Raw genomic sequence first — 14,916 nt, forward strand, 5'->3', positions numbered from 1 at the left:
ATCATCTAGGTAACAGTGGGTTAAGAGAGAAACAGCGAAACAAACACAGTTTGATAAAAATAACAGTGCCCCTTCTGCAGTCACCTCTATGCTGGAGCTGCTCATGGCCTTTCTGACTCTGTTCCTCAACCCTTTCCTGTGGATGAGGTCCCTCTTTGAGAACTCTGTTTTCCTTCTTGCCTTCTTGCTTCTATGAAGGGCCTGGTACCAGGTACCAGGCGCTACATCCCTTTGGGCTGAGCCAGGCTAAGCTCTGACCCCTGTTCAGTTGAGCTGGGATAACACTGGGTGACAACCCACTGAATGACCTGTGTCCCTTTCAGCCTTCAGGCTCCACTGAAAGTCCTGGTGCCAGGTGCCAAGTCTCTCAGGACTTAGCCAGGCTAAGCTCAGACCTCCACTGAGTGCACCATGACCCACTGGGCAGCTTGAATCATTCCTCCTTCCCTTCTCTCATCCACAAGAACAGTATGTTCATATTTTCTCATTCCCAGTTAAGAAACCTCCAGCCTCTACACCTAAAACCCAACCCCAAGGGCTTTAAATTTATTCGCCTTTCTAATAAAATTTCTAGTATTATTCAGGAACATGCTAGCGATGAAATGGAAAGCGATTCCCTAGTCCCTACTTGTCTTTTCTCAAAGTCCTGTCTCTTTCTCTCTGGTGTTCCCACCTACACTGCATAAATGTCTTGTCTGTTAGTTGCAGCAGGCCAGGGTAGGCTAGGACCAGGGACTGCAACACCCTTTCCACTGCAGGCAGCTGTTCTCAAGACCATTCCTGAGGTATGCACAGACCTTTTGTCTGTGATTTTGACTTAGAGTCCGATTCCTGCTTGCAGCTCTGACTCTCAGTCTCTCAGTCCATGTGGATCCACTGCCCTGACCCCGCAGCTGGACTGCAAGAGTGTGCTCTTCCCCTCCCCCCACCTCCTACAGCCCACCCCATCCCTCCCCCACCCCCGCTTCAATGCACCCTCTATTATAAACACCTGGCCCCATGCACAGGCCAAAACTTGGCATACAAAATTTACAAATTCTCACAACCACAGACAAATGATCTCCAGATGTCTAAACTCTGCTCTGTGCTCCCAAAGCCTCTCATCTCTGAGGATCTACTTCCTACCTCTTGAAAATCTTTTCTCTCTGATTTCTTCCCACTCTGCTCTCAAAAGGAAAAAATAAAAATAAAAATGTATCTTAAGATTATACTGTGAACTCTTATAATTTGCCTATTGGGCATTGTGTTTATAATCTAAGTTTAACTCTTGCTTAGGACATTATTTATATGGGTGCATATGTGTTTTTAACTCTAATTCTACTCCATGATCATATAACTTAGATGTAACTCTCATTTAAAGATAGATACCTATAGAAACACAAATGTTTTTAAAGGGTAACATGTTGACCACATGGCTCTACCATCTTAAAATAAACATGTGGTACGAAGCACCAGTTATGAAACTTCTTAGTCCTAATGAACTCTGTTTATTATTTTATTTCCTTTTAGACTAAGAAAGCAACACATCTCATTTTAAATTCGTATGGATTTTTTTATAAAATTCAGTTATATTTTTACAACATACTGTATATGTGATTCAACTCTGGTTCAAAATATTCTTTATATGATGGTGAAATTTCAGCGTTATAAAGGTCCATTCAGATTAACAAAAACTAACTTAAAATGGATGTCTAATTGCTTTTGTCTTTGCAAGTTCTTGGATGTGCGAATTAATGCTGTTTCTTCCTCCTGCTGCCTGCTACCTATGCTCAGGGTTCACCTCCAGGCTTTTTGGTATAATAGAAATTCAAATGTAATTTTAAAGTTGTATTATACTGTTCTGTACTGCTGACTCTGGAAATGGGTTATTGTTCACCCTTTCTCAGGCATGTTTTTAGAGTCCAGGGTCAAAAACAGGATATGGCTAAAATTCACAACTTGGGGTTAGTAGTTGAAAACTTGTGCTTAGATAATCGGAAACCATGTGACATGATTCCAAAGATACTTTTAAGTTAGGACATATTGATTCTAGAGACACTCAACTGTTCACAATGTTAGAACTTGGTTATTATGCTCTGTCTTCACTCTCAAAAAGATTAAAAATCGCTGCCTTAAAAATATATTTAGCCTTGTTTTTGCTAATATTATTAATCTATAATAACCTATAGACTTTTTATAAACTAAATCATACAGGAAACTGTTATGCTATATACTGGCACACAATTAAAAAGTCAGAAAAGTTCCCAGTCTCTTCATGGACTATGTTTATGATTTTTAAGGCTCTAAACCTAACAGGGATGGGACCTAAAATCATGGTCTTTAATGAAGCTTTATTTAGCCTTCTGTACATGTTTAAAGCTTGTCTGTTTAGATATACTTGAGATAGATGTGGATATCAAACACTTTTCTGCAGATTATGGCATAATTATAGATCATAACATTTTGTTTTATGTTTGCAAGGCATAGTTTAGAGCAGATAACTAAAGACAAAGATTGTTCAGCTCAGATATGCTAATCCTCAAGCCTGTCAGAGACCTGCTGAATATGGCATTTACCATATTTTCCAGCATATAAGACAACTTTTTAACTCTGAAAAATCCATGCCAAAATTGGAGTCATCTTATATGCTAGGTACTACCTGCAGCTTGCTTCCCCTGGCTTCATATGTCCGGTGCATATAGTTTGGGGGGGTGTGCTGTGGCAGATCTCCACTCTGTGAGGGGAGTATGAAGCAGGGAGGAGCAAGCTGCACACATCTTCCTGTACCTTGAGGAGGAGGAGAACGTGAGCATGGATTCGCTCTCCACCAGAGCCCACCCATTTAACCTGGAATGTTGTGTATGTCTTCTGGTTGAGTGTGGAGCATGCCTTAAAGGGGCAGTGTAGGCTTGCACTGGCTGTCTGCTGACATTTAATAAAGTGCCTGGATGTCTGTGCCCTGCCTGCAAATAGACACATGCCTGAGTCTGCTGCACAGGGTGTGCATTGGAAGAGGAGTATTTTTTTTTTATATGGCAAGTATATTCCAAACTCTATATTTTAACTGGAAAAGTTGAGGGTCGTCTTATATGCCCAGTCATCTTATACACTGGCAAATATGGGTAATATGTTTAAACTTATTATGACAGAGACTCCCAAACCCTAACAGTAACTCCCCAAGGTCTCCAAGAAAGTATGGGCACAAAGATAGATGGCTCCAACCCCGGACTGTGGTATTCTAGCCACTGGGCAGACTGCCCAATGCCTCGCCCACTGCTAGGGCCAGTCTGAGTGGTGGACAAACTGGACAACCAAAGAGTTATTGTGTCACGTTGCTGAAGACAAGGCGAGGTCAGTCTCCACCTCATCTTCTGTGCCTGATGGGCAGACTGCCCCCGCCCACATTGACATGGAGACCCCAGGAACCTGGGACAACTGTGTAAGTAGTGGACTATAGACCAGTCTCTGTCATTTTGATTGGTGCATAGAGTCCTTCGGATTACCATTTATCTTTCTCAGGTCTCTGATCACATTGATGGCTAACCTAATGGTAGCTCAACAGCTAGAAAACAGGCAATTGGCTCCTTACCCCAAGGTAATCCACTACGTTAGTCTAATAGTGAATTTGTTAGCTAGTTAAAAGTACTAGGTACTAGATCTCTTATTTGAAAATACAAACAGGTCTGCCTTGCTCACAGGCCTAATGTTAAAAGCTAAACAGGCGTCACATGCCTCCTCAGTCCTCTTCATATATAAAAAATTAGGCCTTCCGCCTCATTCCCCTGGAGATGCTACCGCTAGGTCTAGACTTGTTACCAGACTCAAAATGTAGGTCTTAGATATAACTTTTTACTATTCCTTTAGCTAAAGGACAGTGACTACTCCAAGCAATCTCATCTGTGTCTCGCAGTAAATAATTGGATAGGAAGAAAGACATAACACTCATGTAAGGCCTGAGGACACAGAAGCCTGAGTTATGAGAACCTGAGAAACTGTTTTAGGATCTAAGAAGATGTTTTAAGGTTAACAAATACAAGTGAAATCCTATAAGATTTATAAGAAGGTGATCTAAGGTACACACACACACACACACACACACACACACACACACACACACAAAATAAAAATAAAGAATGCTTAAGATCTCTTCCTGTTGCTATGCTAGTGTTGGTTTAAGACCATTCAGAGCTTTGACATTAATAGTGGAGCTCTGATTTATTAATCTAACTCTAGTAAAAACAACAACAACAACAACATTCTACTATATGATCTGCTTTCATAGTTCCAAGCTCCAGATTTTAAATTTCCTGTGGTTTGTCTTTTGAATATAGACTTTAAGGTTGTTTCTCATTGTGCTAGATTTATATGCACCCCATCTTCTGAACATAAGGAAGAAGCCCCTCTTTCATGATGTGTAGCCATACTGACTATCAAGATCAAGTGAGCTTTCCCCTACCACTTCACAGAAGGGTTCTGTCTTCCCTGAGCTCACCTTAAAGAATGTTCATGCTATTAACCCAAAATCATCTCTCAAGTCTCTTCATACTGTGTAGTGCAAAGATGTGTGGCTACTGCCTTTTTTGACAATGTGTATTTCACTGCAGATTACAAACAGCAGTGATGCTAACATATTGAAAACTTATCTCCTTTGTAAACTTAAAAAGATTCTTGTAAGCCTCAGGAAACCCACTCAGATCCTTCTCTCAGGTCAAATGGACTCCCGATAAGTACTGTCCATCAACAGCCTAAGTTTCTCACCTATTTCCTACTTCAGAGGGTGGGATTCCTCCTCCCTTCCCTGGCTTAGGAACTCCCCTCTTCACAACTACCAAAACCATGGGTTGAAAGGTTTCAAATGGGGGCTGGAGAGATGGCTCAGTGGTTAACAACACTGTCTGTTCTTCCAGAGGTCCTGAGTTCAATTCCCAGCAACCACATGGTGGCTCACAACCACCTATACTGGGGTCTGATGCCCTCTTCTGACATGCAGATATACATGCAGATAGAGCAATCATATACATAAAATAAACATCAATAAATAAAATATTTATTTTTAAAAGTTTCAAATGTACCCCCCCCAAAAAAAATTTTTCTCCATAACCTACTTAACGTTGTCTTCTGCTCATATGTATGGTATATATGTCCCTGTATCCTGTCAAGTTCAGGTGCTTTCTGCATCCAAGGCAGCTGCTACCCATGGGTGAGCCAATCTAACCTCATAGACTGCATCGGTCGGGCCTGCACTTTTCCCCCTAGCTGCAGACGTTCTCACAGATCCTGGACAGCAGTAAAACAGCCTGCTTTTCCAAGAGATGGCCAACATTCCAGCTTTTTGTGTCCGCTCCCCCAAATCAACACCCCAATGCCAGCAAGAATCAGCCATAGGCGGATACTCCCTTCCGTTACTCTTTATTATCAACAAAAAGCTGGGGTGTTGTGCCCCAGACCTGGGACAAGCAGCTCCAGGTTCTTCCAGCACCCCTTGGGCCTCTGCCCTGCACCTGCTCCAGGGCATGACTGGCATACCCAGCCCTCTGTTCTGCACCTGCTCCAGGGCATGACTGGCATACCCAGCCCTCTGCCCTGAATATTTTAGCCCATTGGGCAGGGCTTCGTCTTCCCTTTCATCATATAATCTGCACATTTTGGTGCTCTTGCTTGCCCCCCTGCCCCGCCCACCTTGCATGGCGGCCAAGAGTGCTTCCAATAAACCTGCATTTATATACTTTAACTTGCCTTGCATGAGAAGCAGTCAAACAAACACAACATCCTCGTTCCTGCCCCACCACCCCCTTTCCTAATTCCTAATTTTTTAAATGAAATGAAAAGGGAGGCGTCTCAGTTCACAGGTGATCCTGTTCGCCTGCTTCCAGAGTCCTGGCAACTTCTTACGACATTACCTGCCAGGTGTGTGCCAGATAAAACGGACCCATCTGCCACCCCGAGTGCTAGCGCGGGCTCTCTCTCTTTCTCTCTCTCTCTCTCTCTCTCTCTCTCTCTCTCTCTCTCTCTCTCTCTCTCTCTCTCTCGACCTATTTGCTCCCCCTCTGTCTCCACATTTTCTCTCTTGGTCCTCTGCCCTCATGGCTCTGTCTCCATCTGTCTGTCTGTCTGTCTGTCTGTCTGCCTACATTCCAATCATCTGCCCCTAACTCTTCCCGCCTTCTCTTCCCCCAAATGAACTTCCTTATACCAGATACATTGCGTGGCACAATCACATCATAACAGCCTCAAAGGGCAATTCAGCAGGTCCTACCCAGGGATAAGGAGGACCATCAATCCTCTAGACACCAGAGCTGGAGGATTGGTCACCAGAGGGCAAAACATATTCCAGATAATGGAAGGCCACCCTATCTATGGTCCTGCTGGTTTAGAAATGAACACATTGGAATTTGGTATAAGTAAAGTCAGTGAGCTGCCTGCAGGCTGGATGTCTGCTATAGGGGAAGTTTCTGCTTTCCAGTATTGGGCGTGGTTGGGATTATTTGAGCCTTACTTTCTGATTTTCAGTTTTGTTTCAGGTCTATGCAGAAGGCATTGTTGGTCTACACCTAGTGTATGGTTGTAAAAGTATACAGCTTCTAGAGTGACTCAGCCCTAGGTCATCACCTTAACAAGTTGCTTGGAAGACCTTGAACAAGTCACCTAATAGTCCTAGACATTAGTATGCTCATCTGGAAAGTAGGGAGATGATCATGGTCCTACTTCATAGGATTTACTTAGGCCTTTGGTAAGGATACATGGGTGACGGGCTGGAGAGATGGCTCAGAGGTTAAGAGCACTGGCTGCTCTTACAAAGGTCCTGAGTTCAATTCCCAGCAACCACATGGTGGCTCACAATCACCTATAATGAGATCTGTTGCCCTCTTCTGGCCTACAGTTGTACATGCAGGCAGAACACTGTGTATATAATAAATAAATCTTTTTTTTTTAAAGGGGGACCGGGTTATGCCAGGCGGTGGTGGTACACGCCTTTAATTCCAGCACTCGAGAGGCAGAGGCAGGTGGATTGATGTGAGTTCGAGGCCAGCCTGGTCTACAAAGTGAGTCCAGGACAGCCAAGGCTACACAGAGAAACTCTGTCTCAAAACAAAACAAAACAAAAAAGGGGGGCTACCTGGGGGAGAACCTCTGCCCCAAGTCACACACAGAGAAAGTACCTGGTAATTCTTAGTTATTCTGAGCAGCAACTGTTGTGCAGCTCACTTTGAATTTGCTTTGCTGTTCCTGAGGCTGATGTTCATATTGCATTTATTGTGAACAAAATTAGGCCTTTCCTCTAACAAGTCCAACCCACTAGCAGGTTGAGTGTGACTGTCTTCCAAGCCAAACAACCACTACCCTAGAGAGTTCGGCTGTGTCTCCTTATAAAAGGGTGCTTACCCCAGGTGGCCTTTGTTGGCTGTTTACACCCCCTCTGGAAAAGTGAGGACGCTCATGAGACCCTCACCTGGGTCCTCAGCCGCTGCTTACCACCTGTTGTATGCAACTCTACCTTGATTGCCTGTGACCTCCTAAAAGAGGTATGAGGGAAAGAAGACTGGGGGCAGGGCTCCAGCTACATAGCTGAGGTGCAGCCTGTTCAAGGAGGAACACCCACACCCCTAAAAGTAACCCCTCACTTGTGCTCTGTGAGGAAGCCCAATGAACTCCTTGGTTTCCCAGAGTGAACTTTGTCAGAATCCTGTCTGAGTTTGTCACTGGGGCTTTAGTTTTAGGAGAAGGGGTGGGAGGAATTTTAGCGACATAGGTTATGGGATTGAGTTTAAGGAAGGACAGAGGGCTGGTAAGGCTGATGATTGTTGGGTTTCAAACCCAGGACAAGCAGCACTGAGGTGCCTATTTAATACATCAAAGCGGACCTGGCCTCCAGGTTCTCCCAGCATACCCCCCCCACACACACACCTGTTACTGGATATGACTGACATAAACCTGCAATCTACCTGATTTTCCCAGCCCAGGGCTGGGCTTCTCCTCCCCCAGAGGCTCTCCTCCCCAGCACCCCTCTCTCTGCTCTCTTTCCTCCCCTCCCCCACCATCTGCATGGCAATTATGCTGGCCCCATTTCTTGAGACTGGTGGACCTGCTCAATAGCTGCCCCCCCCAAATAAACCTGCCTTTATATTTTATACTTTAACTTGGGTCAATTGGATTTATTGCATCGACGGAGAAGCCATTCAAGAATTACCTAGGTAAAACCCCAGGGACCTACATGCTGTAGGGAGAGAACTGACTCTGTAAAAGCTGTCCTCTACAAGGACAATACAGGCAGTAAACTTCGAATCCCTACCCAGATCTAGCTGATGAACAGGACATTCTCCACCGCTAAGTGGAGAGTGGGGTCTGACTTTCATGCGAACTCTGGTGCCCTATTTTTTACCACGTCCTCTTGATGGGGAGGCCTGGACTCAGAGGAAGGATAGCAGGCTACCAAAAAGAGACTTGATACCCTATGAACATATACAGGGGGAGGAGGTCCCCCTCAGTCACAGACATAGGAGAGGGGAGTAAGGGGAAAGTAGGAGGGAGGGCAGAATGGGAGGATATAAGGGATGGGCTAACAATTGAGATGTAATATGAATAAATTAATAAAATATTTTTTAAAAGAAAAAACAAATAATATGTGACTTAAAAAAAAAGTTGTCCTCTAGTCCTCACATGTTTGCTTAAGTGACACATACACATAGAAAGGTGACCAGTGAGAAAAACAGGATAGACAATATCATGAAGCCCGGAGCACTGGAGAAGCAAGGACAATTTTATCTGTAAATGAGCTGCAGTGTGAGTTAGGGATCATGGTGAAAAGTTTGAAAACAGCCTAGATATAGAGTATGACTCTGACTCTCTCTCTCTCTCTCTCTCTCTCTCTCTCTCTCTCTCTTTTTTTTTTTTTTTTTTTTTTTTTTTTGAGACAGAGTTTCTCTGTGTAGCCTTGGCTGTCCTAGACTCACTTTGTAGACCAGGCTGGCTTCGAACTCACAGCGATCCGCCTGCTTCTGCCTCCTGAGTGCTGGGATTAAAAGCATGTGCCACCACGCCCGGCTTATATCTCATATTCTTGAGGGGCCTGAAATATTCATACCAAGACCCCCGAGCTTCCTGGGAAGGTACGCCACCCTAAACACTCCTTCCGGAGGCCCGCCCACCTTGAAAGCTAATGTACCCTGAAAGGAGAGCAAAGGCTACCGGGAACCCTTACATGTGCTGCACAGAAGAGAACAGGGCTGAGGCAGGCTCTCCTGGCTGCGGTTAGCTGCTGGAGCGCAGCTCCTGGGGCAGCCGGCTCCCTTTGCCCAGGCTTCCCGCAGTTTGGCAAGCGAAGGAGAGAAGGAAGGGTGTCTTCTCTCAGGCCCAAGGCTGCGTGCATGAGGAAAAACATACCACACCAGACAGACACTTAACTTAGGCTTTCTTTTTAGTCCACTTAAGGTAATGATGTGTTGGCTCAGCCAAGGGCTTTTCGTGTCAAGGAGACATGACTTAGAATAAAAGGGAAGGCTTCCAATGAAGTCAGAAAGGGAAGCTGAGAGACTCAGGAAGAAGCCCAACCATGCAGGACATCCAGTAGGATCAATTAGAAAAACACGTCAGCACCCACAAGGCCTGACTTGGATGTAGTCCCATCGGCGTTAATGGTGTGAGTAAGAGGAGACGCGGGCCTCAGACACAAGACTCCTGGCGCTTACTTGATTAACACAATGACAAGGGTATAAAAGGATGAAATTATATCCGGATGTATTATCGGCCTTAAAAAAGGGGTGGGAGGAGCCATTAAAAGAGTTGTCTGCCCAGGAGGGATCCTCTGAGAAACCAAAGTCTGAGACAGCCCTGCTCTCAGGCGACGCTGCATCCCTCCACTTCGGCCTTAATCCTGAGGGAATCACGGTCATGTTTGGGGCTTTCTTTAGCCACCGAAGATGCCCCAACCCGTAACGGCTTGTTTTCACAACACCTTTATTGTCTGCAGAACATTGAATAGCATCTAGAGTTAGCCCCACAAAGCAGAGACCTTGGTCATCTTGAACCCGAGTTCCCCCCATGTCGGGAGCCAAGCATTTCAGAAAAGCATGCCCATGCCGGGCAGTGGTGTCGCAAGCCTTTAATCCCAGCACTCGGGAGGTAGAGGCAAGTGGATCTCTGTGAGCTCGAGGCCAGCCTGGTCTACAAAGCCAAGGCTAACCCAGAGAGACCTGTTTCGAAACGCCAAAATAAATAAATAAATAAATAAATAAAAAGTATGCTTGTATTCAGGGAATTCTTAATATAAGCCAGTCCATTATCCATGTCCAAATCATTTCAGTTCTCACAAATACTTTGTGATGGAGTGGTTAATATTGCTCCTGACATGAAGGGCAGTTCTGGTCAGGCCTGGAATTCAACCCCAAGCAGGCTGGCTCCAGAGCCTGCCTGTCCTTCGTCTACACCATCTCCCGCCTTCCCCTGTAAGCAGGTGCTAAATAATGTTTGCTAAGGGGACAGGTGCCTGTGTGCTCAAACTTCAAGACATGAGGCGTCAGCAGGACAGTCAAGGGGTCTTCGTCGTTCAAAACATATAAAATCGGCTATACAAATTAAAACCAGGACCTTACTCAAAGCAAAACTGAATATAAAGCAAAACAATAATGATATCTACATTTGATCTATTAAAATATTGAAAAAAATTATACCCTATCTGTTGAAGGCATGTGAAAATAGATTGCCTCATATATGAGAATAAGAATATAAAATTCAGACCTTGTAGAGACACGGGATCTTTGGAACAAGTTGGCTAGCCAGTCTAGATGAATCAGCAAGTTATGGGTTCAGTGAGACCCTGCCTTGATAAATAAATGAAGTGGAGACTAGCAACAGAAACACCCCATGTCACACGTGCACAGACATGAATGTAAACGTACCTATATGCATATGTACCTATAAAACACACACACACACACACACACACACACACACACACACACACATGATCAAAGAATAAGGAGAAATCATCTCTTGGATGTCAAAAGTAAAATAAAAGGTATTGAAAATTATAAAAGGGTTTCACTTTTAAAAAGTGTTTCGGTCTGTCAAGCTTCTGCTTTGAACAGACATTTCTATACTGAGGAAGTATCACGTTGATTAAGGATGGGATTTTTAAGCAGGAGTGGCTCATCAAAGCTGTACTTTGAGATTAATTTAGCTGTGGTGTTTAGCCCAGATTTTGGGGGATGGGGGTGGGGGAGGTGCGGTGAGGGTGGAGATGGCAGTGAGACTTCTGTCGCAATGACCTAAGCCAAAAGCTAATGGGAACTTAAACACAGGTGACGGTAAGACCATGAGAGGGGCCACCCATGTGTGCCAGGGACCAGCCTCCATGGCATGTGACAGCTAATAAATACATGTTGAAATAATTTGATTTTCTGGGATTCCCAAGGCCCCTGCGGGTATAGGCGAAGACCAGAGCCAGCAAAGAAATCCATTGCCAAAGCCTGGGACACTCCAGGTAAGTTACATATAGTACAACCAGGAAGAGAATTGGCCTCTGCCACCAAATTCCAGGTGGATCCATCCAATGCCTTCCTTCTGCCTTACTCTGCATTTGTGCTAGCTTTCTCTCTTTCCACATTTATTATTATTATAATCATCTGAGGACTTTGATACACACTTCACTCCTTTTCACTGCCTCAGTTTGAAAAAAAAAATGAGAAAGATTACTATTTTAAAAATTACAAAGCAGGGCTGAAGAGATGGCTGAGAGGTTAAGAGCACTGACTGCTCTTCAGGAGGTTCTGAGTTCAGTTCCCAGCAATGACATGGTGGCTCACAACCATCCATAATGTGTTCTGATGCCCTTTTCTGGTCTGCAGGTATACATACAGGCAGAGCATTGTATACATAATAAATAAGTAAATAAATAAATCTTTTTTAAAAATTACAAAGATTACAAACTGTGCAAAAGTTTATGAGGTGATTCCTATGTAGTGAGATTACCAGAATGTCCTGTGGGTATTTAAGCATGAGAAAACAAACAAACAAAAAAATATCATAACTCAAAAGTTCAAATCCAAACTCCTTGGTCAAAGACCCAGAGTCCTCCAGAGTGTGGCTCATTAAATAACTCTGACTTTCTCACCCTGTGGCCTCCATGCCCATGTCTAGACATTCCGCCCCCCACCCCCACCCCCCTAAAGCTCTCTGTGTCCCCATCACACCAGTTCCGAGCAAACTTCAGTCCTTCCCCAGCACTTCACTTCAGGGCACGGGGCCTGCTGGGTCTGTAGCTGATATTTAGTGAGTGGCGAGAAGCCTCCAGGCTTTCTGTGGATTGTCCCCTTCTGTCCCTACAAGTATCCCAAAAGCCATTAGCAACTCTATGGGACAGGTAAGTATAAAGAGGATTAACAAGGTTAAGCAGCTTGCCCAGTGTCACCTGCCTAGTGCCATTTAACCTTGGCTTGACTAAAACAGCCTAGTTCTCCGGCTGGAGGTGGCCCTAGAGCAGATGACTGCTGCCTTCCTTCCAGAAGCCACCGACAGTTTTTGTGCTTTTCCTTTTCAAGTAAAGAAATGAATAGACCTTACAGGAGCTGCTCCTACCAGAAGAGCCGGGGGGGGGCCACCCCCCAATCCAGCCTTCTCTGTAGAACCCAACGGGGGAGGGCAACAAAAATGAAAAAAGCACAGCAGCTCCATTTCCATTCCATTGTTCAGAGATACTAAAGAGTGCAGAAGCTGGGACATTGGAGGATGCTCGCTTGATAGAGCACCTGCCTAGCCTGCCCAAAGCCCTGGGGTCAGTTCCCAGCACCATGAGGGTGTGGTGGTGTACACCTGTAATGCTAGCACTTGAGAGGTGAACGTGGTAAGATCAGAAGTTGCAGGTCATCCTCAGACACATAGTATGTTTGAGGCCTGTAGAGGAATGTTAATTCAGAACATGGCCGTTCTAGCAAGAGATCACATCCAAACACCTTCTAGGTCTCTGTGATCTGGCTGGAATATAAACATGCCTTTAATCCAGGAGACAGAGGCAAACAGATCTGAGTTCAAGGACAGCCTGGAATAGAGCAAGTTTCAGGTAAAGAAAAGCTTAGATCCAGGCATGGTGGTACATGCCTTTAATCCCAAAGGAAGGTAAAGTTAGTTTGTAGAAGGAAGCACCCATGTTTTAAAAAGATGTCTAATTAAGTGGCAGAAACGGTGGTGAATCAGAGAAGATTTGACAAAATAGAATATGCCCAACTTTCCCAAGAAGAGAGAGAGGAAAGGGAAGCTACTTAAACGGCAGTTTTTCAGAGAGATCAGGCAGGTTTTTTTGTTTTTTGTTTTGTTTTATTTTTTTAACCAGGACAGTACTAGAGAGATGGGTTGCAGAGAGAGAATTCAAGTGAAGACTGAATGAGCCAGAAAACGAGATGAAGCCAAAAGAATAGAGCAGATTGCTGAGCTGGTTTGAGGCAGAGCAATTCCAGGCCAAGAGAAAAGCCAGATTAATTAAGTCAGCTGAGAGAGGAGTTTGAGCCAGAACAGCTGAGTTGAACCAGCCAGCCCAGAGCTCGGAAAGAACAAGGAAGGGTGAGCTTATTAAGCAGTAAGTCTCAGAGGCTGAAAACCTTCTAGACCTAAGCTAGATTGTATAGAGACTAGAAGCTTCCAGGATTAGGCCTAGACCAGCAGAAGGGCATAGTAAGCCTCCCAGACAACAATTGAACCAGAGGAATAAAAGCTACTTTTACAGAGTCCAGCCTGGGCTACCTAACACCCTGTCTCATATGACCAATAAGACAAAAAACGAATGACAAACAAACAAGAAGTGCAGATGCCCTCAGGTAGCTTAGTAGCTTGGAACAGAACCAGCCTAGGGACCCATCCAATCTCTTTCCATATTCTGCAATTCCTTAGGCTCAGAACCACCTATTTTTCAGTTAATCACTTACTGCCAACTCTGTTGCTTCCTTGAAATATTTTTGCTTAATGGTGTCTATGTGACTGGTTAATTGTTTACCCACCAAAACAGGTAGTTTTAATAGCTGCTACGGATCAGAAAGCAGCTCTTGGATTGACTGCACAGGTTAAATCATTAAGTCTTTTGGCTTATTATAAAAAGTAGCTATAAATATTAAAGAGTCATCTTCACATAACCATGAAATGTAAACTAAAACCACAATGATACCCATCTTTGCCCATTGAAAGTGCTTGAAATATCAATAACCTGTTTTGTTCAGAGCATATGGAAATGGGCTGCCTCATACAGGAAGAATGGGACTGAAAAGTCACAGCCAATTGATGCCTATCAAAACTTGAAGTGGGTACTGCCCTTGCTCCGGCACCTATCCTTTTAGAAAATGTGCATGTAAAATACTTCTGCGCATCTCTGCACATTTCCACCAACAGGGGTACCCACTGCAGCATGATTGGTAAGCAGGAATATAAAAGATTCGGTAGGAGACTTAACTAATCAACATGCTTAGTAAACCAACGGTGCTTGTCTGTCCCCCTTGGGCTTCCCAAGGCCATTCCAGCTGCAAATTTTAAAGGCAAGAGTTGGTCTACAGTTTCAGGAAAGAAAATGGCTGCCTGTATGAAATGGGCCAAAGGAAGACGAGAGGAAGGAGACAAGCATGAACCACGCACTGCCAGCTTAGGCTGCCTGGCCTTCTCTGCACTCCTCCCTTCCCAGGCTTGCTCTGTCTCTTCACTTAACACCTCATAAAAGTTAAAGAGACTGCCAGCACTCACCTGGATCCATCTCCCTCCAGTCAGTCAAGGCCCTTCAACTGGCAAGCATTTAGGGTTCCGGCCCTGATGCCTCTCTGTGTGCCAGCCATCCTTCCATCGCGGAGCCGGGTGGGGCTGCCACTTCCTCCTCCTCCCGTCCCTCCCCTGAAAGTCGCTCTTGTTACCAGTGCCTTCTAGCTTAAGGAAAGAAGCCCTGCCTTAAAGTAAGCCTTTAAAACACTG

This window comes from Acomys russatus, chromosome 4 (genome assembly GCF_903995435.1).
Source record: "Acomys russatus chromosome 4, mAcoRus1.1, whole genome shotgun sequence".
Classification (NCBI taxonomy): domain Eukaryota; kingdom Metazoa; phylum Chordata; class Mammalia; order Rodentia; family Muridae; genus Acomys; species Acomys russatus.